The sequence below is a fragment of the Peromyscus maniculatus genome, chromosome 15 (assembly GCF_049852395.1).
Source record: "Peromyscus maniculatus bairdii isolate BWxNUB_F1_BW_parent chromosome 15, HU_Pman_BW_mat_3.1, whole genome shotgun sequence".
In the NCBI taxonomy this organism is placed as follows: Eukaryota; Metazoa; Chordata; class Mammalia; order Rodentia; family Cricetidae; genus Peromyscus; species Peromyscus maniculatus.
This window is the reverse complement of record NC_134866.1, coordinates 26,422,133-26,432,744: the sequence shown is the minus strand read 5'-3', so window position 1 is coordinate 26,432,744 and position 10,612 is coordinate 26,422,133.

Genomic DNA, 10,612 nt, shown 5'->3' with positions numbered 1-10,612 from the left:
ATTCCTCTTCAGATGAGAAGCGTGTGTGAACAACAGTCACTAGACTGCCAGTTTCAGTTTGTCACCAAGTGTGCACAGCTAAGGTGCCCTACATGTTGCCTCAGTAGTGAAGGACATCACCAGGAACACTTGATACGTCATCACGTGCATCCTCTCCACATGGTGTGTCAATTAGTGAGGTAGTAAAAATGCACTTTGCATCTTTGCTGTCTGCAAGGGCATCATCAGTCAATGAAACCCAGAGACATTGGAACCTTGGGTGAGACGCTAAGGTGAACTGGAAAGGTTACATGTAGTCAAAACAAAGACTAGTTGCCCATCCGAGTGGTCTTCCACTCAGCTGCCTTGATGATCACAGTCTTGGCTGGATTTTACTTAACTCAAGGCGTTCATCTCATTCTGGCTAATAGGAGAACATATGGATTCTTTAATGTTAAAATTTTCATGTCTCCAGGGAAAATGAAACTTTTCCTTCTTCTTACTATGATGTGCTTATCAATAAAGCCAATAACTTCAGCTACCTTTATTTTTATTTATTTATTTATGTTTTGCTTTTCTGAGACAAAAATCTCACTAGCTAGCTCTGGCCTAAGACTCCCTGTGTAAACTATTGACCTTGTATTAGTGACTGTTTCGTTGCTGTGACAGAATGTCTGAGAACAGAAACTTCCTTCCAGAAGGGAGCCTTTATTTAGGCTCCTAGGTGAAGGTTCCAGTCCAGCATGGCACAGGAAGCATGGCAGTAAGAGCATGGGGAAGGTGGACATGTTGTGTTTGCAAGCAGGAGACAGATCCAGATGAGGGCTGTTGCTCAGTTCTTTTTCCTTTCTATTCAGCTGGGGACCCAAGCCTAGGGAATGGTGTCACATACATTCAGGATGGGTCTTGCCTTCTAAAACCTTTCTAGAAACACCTTCATAGACAGACCCAGGCGTGTGTTTCCATGGTGATTCTAAATCCTGTCAAACGGATAGTGAGGACTAATCATCACAGACCTCGAAATTGGTGGTGATTTGTCCATCTCTGTGTCCCCAGTGGTGAGATTACAAGTGTGTGTCACCCCATAGGGTTTAGACTGTCTTTAAATAAGTAGCTTGCTGTTGTGGTTTGAATGGTTAGATCACATGGAGAGAAAGTGGGAAGAAGCCAAAGACTGAACGCTCATGGCTTTCATAATACTGGAAGTTGCTATTCGGATGGCTGGGGGAGTCAGCTGTGAACCATGTGAAGTGCTGTGAGGAAAGGCATGGCAAGATAGGCATATGGGCACAACAGTGGCGCAACCGTTATGGACGTAACCAACCACTTTCTGCTTGGATTGAAGGTCCACTCCACGGGAGGAAGCAAATGCATGACACTGAACATCTGGTTGAGAACCCGTGGTTGGGGAGAGCTCACGGGCTCCAGGGGTGAGCCTATTATTATCATTCTGCTAAGTGGATATAGTATGATTTTTATCTCTCAGCTCATACAGATCAGTACAACTCTCACCAGAGAAGTTTCTGTGTTACAGTGGATGGTGGTTAATGTAGAAATTCACAATTGGTGAAAGTACAGAGAATGCGTCATTGTAGTCCACCCCAAATGGGACGTCTATATCACACACACACACACACACACACACACACACACACACACACACACACCTAGAGCTCAGGGATCATGGGATGGAAAGATGGTAGGAGCCAGGGGTTGGGGAGGACCAGAACCAAGAGTATCATCTGGTCATGACAGAACTTCTGCACTCACGAAGGACAGAGCACAAGATCAGGCCAGCCAACTTTCTAGCATGGAGTGGGAAGAGGTTCATGAGCCTCGATGCCTACTGAATAGCAATGGACAGTTGATGATTTGGGGGTGAGGGAAAGACCGTTTTAAGAGCGTGGCTCCTAGTGAATTGACCACACCCCAGTTGGTGGTCCCACACATCCAGGAGTTTATGAACAGTTCAAATAGGAACCGATTGATTAAAAAAAAAAAAAGAAAGAAAGAAAAAAGAGGACATGAAGTTGGAGGGGCAGAGAAATGGGAAACTAGGAGGAGTTACACGAAATAGTGAGGGAATAAATATGATCAAAATATATTGTATGAAATTTCTAAACATGCTTTCAACAAATGAAAGCCAAACAGGTGTTAACAAGCAAAAAGATCCTAGAATTTTAGAGCCCAAAGGAGGCCTCCTTTATTTTTAAAGATTTGTTTATTTTTGTTTTATGCATGCATGTGAATGCTTATACGTATGTATGTGTACCATGTGTGTACCTGGTGCTCACCAACTCCAGAAAAGGGAATTGGATCCCTTGGAATTGGAATTAGGGACCATTGTGAATCACCTAATGGTGATGCTTGGAACCGAACCCAGATTCTCAAGGAAGAGCAGTAAGCATTCTTGAACTGCTGAGCCATCTCTCCAGTCTGCCACAGGGAGACCTCTTCAGTATGGTTTGTTAATTACCTAGGAAGGAGTCCCTCTGCCCCCCTCTCTCCTATCCAGGATGGATGGCCTTGAACTTGATAGGTAACCCTGACTGGCCTCAAATTCTCAGTCTTCCAACATCAGCCTCGGGAGTGCTGAGATGCTAAGTACTCCCGAGTTGCTATGACCTGTGTGACTGGGCCTTGGAAACCTGACTGGAGCAATGAAAAAAGGACAGCCATGGGTACATACAAAGTGTATCGGGTGGGCCGTGTGCTCTATGGAGATACAGCAGCACCTACTTTAATAGATCATCAGGCTTAATATATACTGCAGGTAGAGGGGGTGGGTTTCTTGTACATAGCTACATAAGGAGGAGTCTGGTTTAGCTAATCTCAGTAAGAGGTAGAAAGTCTACCTCTTAGAGGGGAGCAGTCTCAGGCTGCAAACATCCCGGAGGAGAAAGCTGCAGTCTACACTTTCTGAATACCCTATCAACATCCATACATAGGCTTTGCCCTTTGCCTGAGCCCGACCTGGGGAAGGCTTTGCCATTCCCATTGGTTTGAGGTATTGAGGTCCTTGATGTGGTCATGCTCACGTCAACAACACACATTCACTCAGGACTCCATCTACATCCCACACTGTGGGCTGGCTTCAAGAATTAAGGTCATTCACCTCCCCCCCCCCATGGGTAGATGCATATCTCTGTTCCATGACCCAGAGGACATGATTAATCTCCAATGAGGGCAGCCCACTTATAAATTAATTCCTTCTGATAAATTCCAAATGCTCCTCAAAGAATGTTATTTTTCTTATTACACTCTTTTGAAATCTCTGCTATCAGTCAGAATGTCACTCAGCTTATCAATATTGTATCTCCAGCATGAAACTGCAAAAAAAAAAAAAAAAGTGCTTTTAGAGATCAAACAGTTTAACAGATGTGACTGCCTGGGTCACAGAATAAAGTCTCTCAAACTTGCTTTATTGTAGGTAGCATGTTTATTTGTTTTTTGTTTTCCTAGCAAAGGCTAACCATCTATTATAAAAACAAACCTATTTTTTTCATGGAATTGTTAATTGAAAAATCTTGTTCTTCCTTTCTTTCTTCCTTCCTTCCTTCTTTCTTTTTTTCATTTTTAGTTATTTGTTTTTGGTTTTTAGAGACAGGGTTTCTCTGTAGCACTGGATGTCCTGGAACTTGCTCTGTAGAGCAGGCTGGCCCCGAACTCACAGTGATCCTCCTGCCTCTGCCTCCTGAGGCTGGGATTTAAAGCGTGCACCACCACTGGCCAACCAATTGGTAAATCCTGATTCAAATCCAAAGCAAAGGGTCCCAAAGGAAGCATGTCCGAACGTGGTGGGAACTAGGGTGACGCAATCGGATGCTGGAGAGCCGGCCGCTGTCTGGATGGGGCACAGCCCTGAAAAAAGAGCCGGGATGCTCAGACTGTTCCAGAGTCTTTTTCTTTACCCTTGTTTTGATTCTGGTTCTCCTGCAGAACCATAGAATGCAGAAGCCTGAACTCAGAAGGCTGAAAGGCTTGGACACCAAGCAGCCAGAAGTTCAGTGGTAGTAATTAATAGCACAGATTGGAGACAAGTTTAGGATTTGTTAATGACTGTGGGGTTGACCTTGGGAAAGCTGGTTCTAGATGCAACTCCTCGTGATGCAACCCTCCAGCTCTCTGCCGTGCCCACGCCCTCCCTCATTCCCGGCTGGATGACCACACACATCCTGAGAGCGCAATTGTCAACACTTGGCGGACAGTCGCCAGAGGCTGCTCTGGCACCATCATACCCATGCTTTCTATTTTCTGCACATCAACGGAATGCGGTTGCCTGCTCACTCAGCAGCCTGCGGGAGGCATGGGAAACTTAAGTGCTCACACCTTCGCTTTCCGATGGCTCCGTGCCCCCTGTAAGCCTTTTGTTCCCCCCCTTTACCATGGACTTGTCACTGAAATGCCCTGTCTAGACCCTAAGGTGGTTTCCTCTCGTATGTTCCCAAACCACTGTGGCAACTAGCAATCCTGCCCCCACAGCCAACAAGTGTCCCGGTGTCCTCAGCCGCTCTTAACATTCCTTTGCACTCCAGACTTCCACTGACATCCCAGCCTCCCCAGCAGCTGTCTCCAGTGGAGTCTGTTTATTTGATCACAACACGTGTAACCTCATAGCTCACGGTCAGGAGTAGTGTGAGGAACTCAATGTCCTGTCACTTCCCCCACTTGCTTATCTAAACACTCTTGTCCCTGGGTGGCAACTACAGGGGCGGGGGCGGAGGGGGGGAAGGGAGAAGGGGGCCCCAATCCAGCACGAAAGCTGTCCTGTCCTGAGTTGGTACTGTCTGCTGAAATGCTCATAGGAAGGATATAGAAACCTTGGTAAATGGTGACTTTTCAGTTGTCCATCCTAAGTGGCTTGTAACAATGTCCAATATTTGTTTCTATGGCCTACCCACTCTACTATTTATTTATGATCTTCTCTATTAAGGTCAAATTTCTGACTTCATTGTCTTTTCTAAAAATAACCCTCCTTCTTAATTCTCCAGATTGATAGGACTTCCCTGAATCAGACCAATCTCCCTCTTCCTCATGAAGGAGACATACATCTCTTTACTTACAAACCCCTCAGGTTCCTCTGCCTCATTAACTGCAAGCCGAATTCATGATTTTTTTTCTCTGAAAACTGCTCTATTATGGGCCACCCCAGGAAATAAAACACAGCTATCCCCACTGTCTAAACCAAAACTCTCAAAGACCCTTGCCTCTCAAATCTCAAAACTATGTCCCCTCGATTCTTCCTTGAGTACTTATAGTCTTGACCACTCTGTTTCCTTTGCCATGAGTGATGTTTTCCTCTCTTATCTTGCCCTTCCTCAAGTTCCTTCTTCTTCTCCAGGACTCTGACTAACTCCCACGTCCTTCAGGAAAACTGTTTTTCCAGGTTAGGCTAGACACACTATTCCATGACAGTGCTTTTATATTAAAACTCTTATTTCAACTGCTCTTAACTCTTGGTGCAACTATCCACTTAATATTTACTTTTTCTCAGGCAGAGAGCAAGCCTCATGATAGGAAATAGTGTATTTATCTGGTTTAGAGAAGTAACTTCTAGTGACTGGCACAGAAAATATTTGTTGAAGAAATTGGTGATTAATAATAATCTCATAGAGCTGTGGTCAGGATAATAGGAGGAAAAGTACACATGCCAGTTAGTTAATCGCATGCTACTTATAAAAAGCTAGATAACATTTTAAAAATAAGTATTGTGCTCTGTTTTTTAATTAGTTCTAGGCTCCTTGATTTGTGGGGGGGAAAGACATCTCTCTTAACAGCATTTTGTCCTTGTCATATGTGGCATGATTTGTTCTTGGGTTGATTTCTCCTGCTTGGCAGTCCGTAGCAAGCATATTTAGTTGCTCAAAGATGAGACCTTTAAAAAGCCAATGTGTCAAAACCTAGCCACCTAAAATCACGCTAAGATGTGGCTCCTGGGCTGGACTATCCCTGTTCGCCCTCCACTGATGCCCACCATTCTCTCCCCAGCTCCAGGCCCCTGGACTCACCGATGGGCCTCGTGTTCTGTTCCTTTGCCTTCTGCTCTCTCTCTGGGTTTGAGCAGTAGATACCACTGGTCAAAGATTGGAGGCAGGAAAGCAAGGAGAAGGCATCTGACCCCACCCCACCCCCCAACTTCTCTGGCTTATAGGTTGATCCTGTGATCTGCTTTTCTCCCTAAGGCCATAGTTCCTATCACGAACCTTTCTAATCTGCCGTTTCATGCACCTCTCTTGTTACTATTCTTTTGTATTTTGAGATAGGGTCTGGCAATGTCGCCTAGGCTGGATCCAGACTTTCCACCCTCCTCCTCCTCATCTGGAGTGTGAGGATTACAGGCATGCATCAGCCCCCCTGGCTATGCACAGACCCTGTCTTTGTAAATAGTCCTTCCTCATGTTTATTCCCACTCAGGATAGCCACAGCTCCCTGCTCCTGCTACCTCTGGCACACTTCATCCCCCTTGCTTTCCCTTAACTTTCCTGTCAAGTACACTCTCTTTAGTTAGTTATTCTCCCTTTACTATGCCTTTGACCTCTGATAGAACCCCGGCTGGTCCAATTCCATTGCCTAAACAAATAGCATGAAGTGGTTCTCACATGTCTCTATGCTTCCTCTAAGCAAGCTAGAAGGTTGGGTTGATGTCTCCTGAGCATAGGTACCCATTATCCCCATTTCTCCAGCAGGCAACCAACATCTGGAAGCAATCAAAGTTAGGGATGTCCCCAGACTTCTGGAGGTTGGCAGTGGCAGGGTCAAGGAGCTCCTCCTCAGCTCCACACCTCACCTGCTAAACTGATGGCTGCCCCTCAGCTGCTTCCCAGACAGCTGGCATCCCAGATAAATCTCTTTTGGTGGTAAATCCTCTGCAGTGAGTCTAATCCAGGTGAACTCTGAAGCTTGTGAGTGTGCAGCTGGCTCTGTGCCCCAATTTAGAGCAGGTTCAGGAAGCATTCCCAGATGGCTCCTGGATGCTTTTTCTGGCTGCATTCCTGAGGTAGGTGGGAAAAAACACACACACGTTTCCTAGCTGCAAACCCAAGCAAAGAGCACATTGTCATATCTTTAGCAAATGACAAGAGGCCAAACACATATGGCCAAAGGACCAGCTGAAATAATTCCCTCTTTAGAGCCAGGTGCAAGGTCCTAGTCTCTTAATGCATCTATTGCCCTTAACAAAGAATCACCAAGGTGTCTTGCCAACTGGAGATGTTCCAGCATTCCATTTTATGTCCCAACTTTTCCCTCAGAAAAATAAAGTTCTACCCATTGCTAAAAAGAGAAGCAGCTACCCCCCCCAAAAAATAATAATAAAAATTATAAATAATAAAAAAGAATAAAAAAGTGCTCAGAGATTACTCAGTGGATAAGAGCACCTGTTGTGTGATCCTGAGAACTCGAGCTTGATGCCTGAGCCCTCATGGAAGAAGAGAACATCCTCTGATGTGCACCGCCGCAGGCACACATGTCACATACACAAATACAATAATAAAAAAAAAACAAAGTAAGAAGAAGAAAAAAAACACCTCTCTGTAAGCCTTAATTTAGCTCAAATGCAAAATTAATGGTAGTGTAAGGCAGGAGGTGTCTCCCACAGAGACAGGACAGGTTGCAGAGTCAAACTGCCCGTCCTGAATTCCAGCTCTGTTACAACATAGTTAGGACATCCGGGGACATGAACTTAAATGCATATGTACCTTTGTTTCTCCCCATGTAAAATGGGATGATAATAGAGTCTACCTGTGCTTGCTAGTTTCAGGTCAACTGGACCCAAACTGCAGTCATCTGAGAAGAGGGACCCTCAAATGAGACAATACCTTCATAAGATCAAGCTGTAGGCAAGTCTTCAGGGTATTTTCTTAATTAGTGATTAGGGGGTAGGGACCAGTTCATTGTAGGTGGTGCCATTCCTGGGATGGTGGTCTGGGTTTTGTTGTGGGATGTTCTGTATGGCAAATGTGTTAATAAATAAAACACTGATTGGCCAATAGCCAGACAGGAAGTGTAGGCAGGACTAACAGAGAGGAGAATTGAGAGAACCGGAAGGCAGAAGGAGTCACTGGCAGCCGCCGCCATGACAAGTAGCATGTGAAGATGCCGGTAAGCCATGAGCCACATGGCAAGGTATAGATTTATAGAAATGCATTAATTTAAGATGTAAGAACTAGATAGCTAGAAGCCTGAGCAATTGGGCCAAACAGTTTAAATAATATAATCGTCTGTGTGTTTATTTTATAAGTGGGCTGTCAGACTGCCAGGGTTTGGCAGGACCCAGAGAGAAAACTCTCCAGCCACAAGGGTTCTATAAGGAAGCAGGCTGAGCAAGCCATGAGGGGCAAGCCAGTAAGCAGCACCCCTCCATGGCCTCTGCATCAGCTCCTGCCTCCAGGTTCCTGCCCTGTCTGAGTTCCTGTCCTGACTTCCTTCAATGATGAACAGTGATATGGAAGTGTAAACCAAATAAACCTTTTCCTCCCCAAGTTGCTTTGGTCATGGTGTTTCATTATGGCCATAGAAACCTTGAGACAGGGTTTGCATAGAAATTATGTGAGTCGTACTGAGAAAATCACCTTGAATGATGCCTAGTATGTGGTAAAGATTTGAGTAAAATTATCATTTCAATAATTACCCATGTGTGTTTAGAGAGACAGACATATTTAGAATGTTGATCATTCACGGTATGTTGACAATTATCATTGTTAATTTTTTTCTTGTAGCTAAAATAACTTCTAGGGTGAAATAACAGATCCTAAGAAACTCTGCTAACCCAGTTGTTAGATGAAGGGAATGTGGCTTATGCCTTCCCTATCATCGGGGAAAGGACACCCTAGGGATGTAGTCCTTGGCACTACAAAATTAATTAATTAATCAATCAATTTATTTTAAATTATGGTCCAGTATTGATTTTCTGATTTTGAACATTGTTCTCCTGATACATAAGTTTTTACACTTGGAGTATCTTGGTGAAGGATATTAGGGTGCTCTGAATGTTTTCTTAAAATTGTATTTGTGTGTGTGTATGTGTGTGCGTGCACCTGAAGATTAAACTCAGGTTGTCAGGCTTGGTGGCAAGTGTGCCATCACACCACATCTGTTTTGGTTTTGTTTTTTTAAAAATACGATTTATCCTTATCATTTAAATTATGAGTACAGTGTCTGTGGGAGGTGGGGGGAGGGTGTGATGTGGCCTCATGGCTTAGAGGGTTTAAAAGACCTGAGTTCAGTTCCCAACACACATGTCAGGCAGCTCATAACTACCAGTAATTTCAGCTGGAGGGAATCTAACACCTTCTTCTGCCTCCTCAGACACCTGAACTCACACACACACATGTCCACATTCAGACAGATGAACACACAGAACTAAAAATGGATCTTTCTTAAAAAGAAAGGAAGAATTAAATAAAGAAAAAAATGAAGGTTGGAAAAATGGCTGAGCCATTAAAGGATCATAACCACAAAAAGAAAGAAAGAAAGAAAATTGATGTGTTATTTTTGTTGTTTGTTGTTGGTTTTTTACTCTTTACCCTTTTGGGGGCCTGCCACTAAGCTCCCAAATAAATCACACATGGAGGCTTATTCTTAATTATAAATTCCCGACCTTAGCTTGGCTTGTTTCTTGCCAGTCTTTCTTAAATTACCTCATCTACCTTTTGCCTCTTGGCTTTTACCTTTATTCTTCTGTATATCTTACTTTCACTCTTACTCCATGGCTGGCTATGTGGCTGGGTGGCTAGCCCCTAGTGTCCTCCTCTCCTTGTTTTCTTGCTCTTTCTTCCTCTCCTCCCAGATTTCTCCTATTTATTCTCTCTGCCTGCCAGCCCTGCCATCCTTTCTCCTGCCTCACTATTGGCCGTTCAGTTCTTTATTAGTCCATCAGGTGTTTTAGACAGGCAAAGAATCACAGCTTCACAGAGTTAAACAAATGCAACATAAAGGAATGCAACACATCTTTACATCATTAAACAAATGTTCCAGAGCATAAACAAATGTAACACACCTTAAAATAATAGTGTACAACATGATAGCAAAGTACCTTTCAAATTATTTCAAAGGACGGAGTCAATGAAGTTTGTGAAGGTAATGAGACATTACTGGAGGCATATGAGCAACCATCACAAACTGGGTGTCTTAGTTCAGGTTTCTATTGCTGTGAAGAGACACCGTGACCAAGGCAACTCTTATAAAGAAAAATCATTTAATTGGAGTGGCTTACACTTTCAGAGGTTTAGTCCATTATCATGGTGCAACATGGTGGTGGCAGGCAGACATGGTGCTGGAGAAGTAGCCAAGTGTCCTACATCTTGACTTGCAGGCAAGAGAAAGTGGTCTGTCTCGCTGGGTGTGTCTTGATCATATATAGGACCTCAAAGCCTGCCTCCACAGTAACACACTTCCTCCAACAAGATCACACCCACTCCAACAAAGCCACACCTCTTAACAGTGCCACTCTCGTTGAAGGCCATTTTCTTTCAAACTACCACATTGAGTAAAACAGTTAACATTTGAAGAAGAAAACTCAAAGGATGGTTAAGAATAAGTGATGACTTAATGCCAATGAATTATAAGAAAGCCCTGGAAAAACGAAGGCCACTTTCTAATATGTTTGCCAAAACTACACACAGAGTGAAGACTA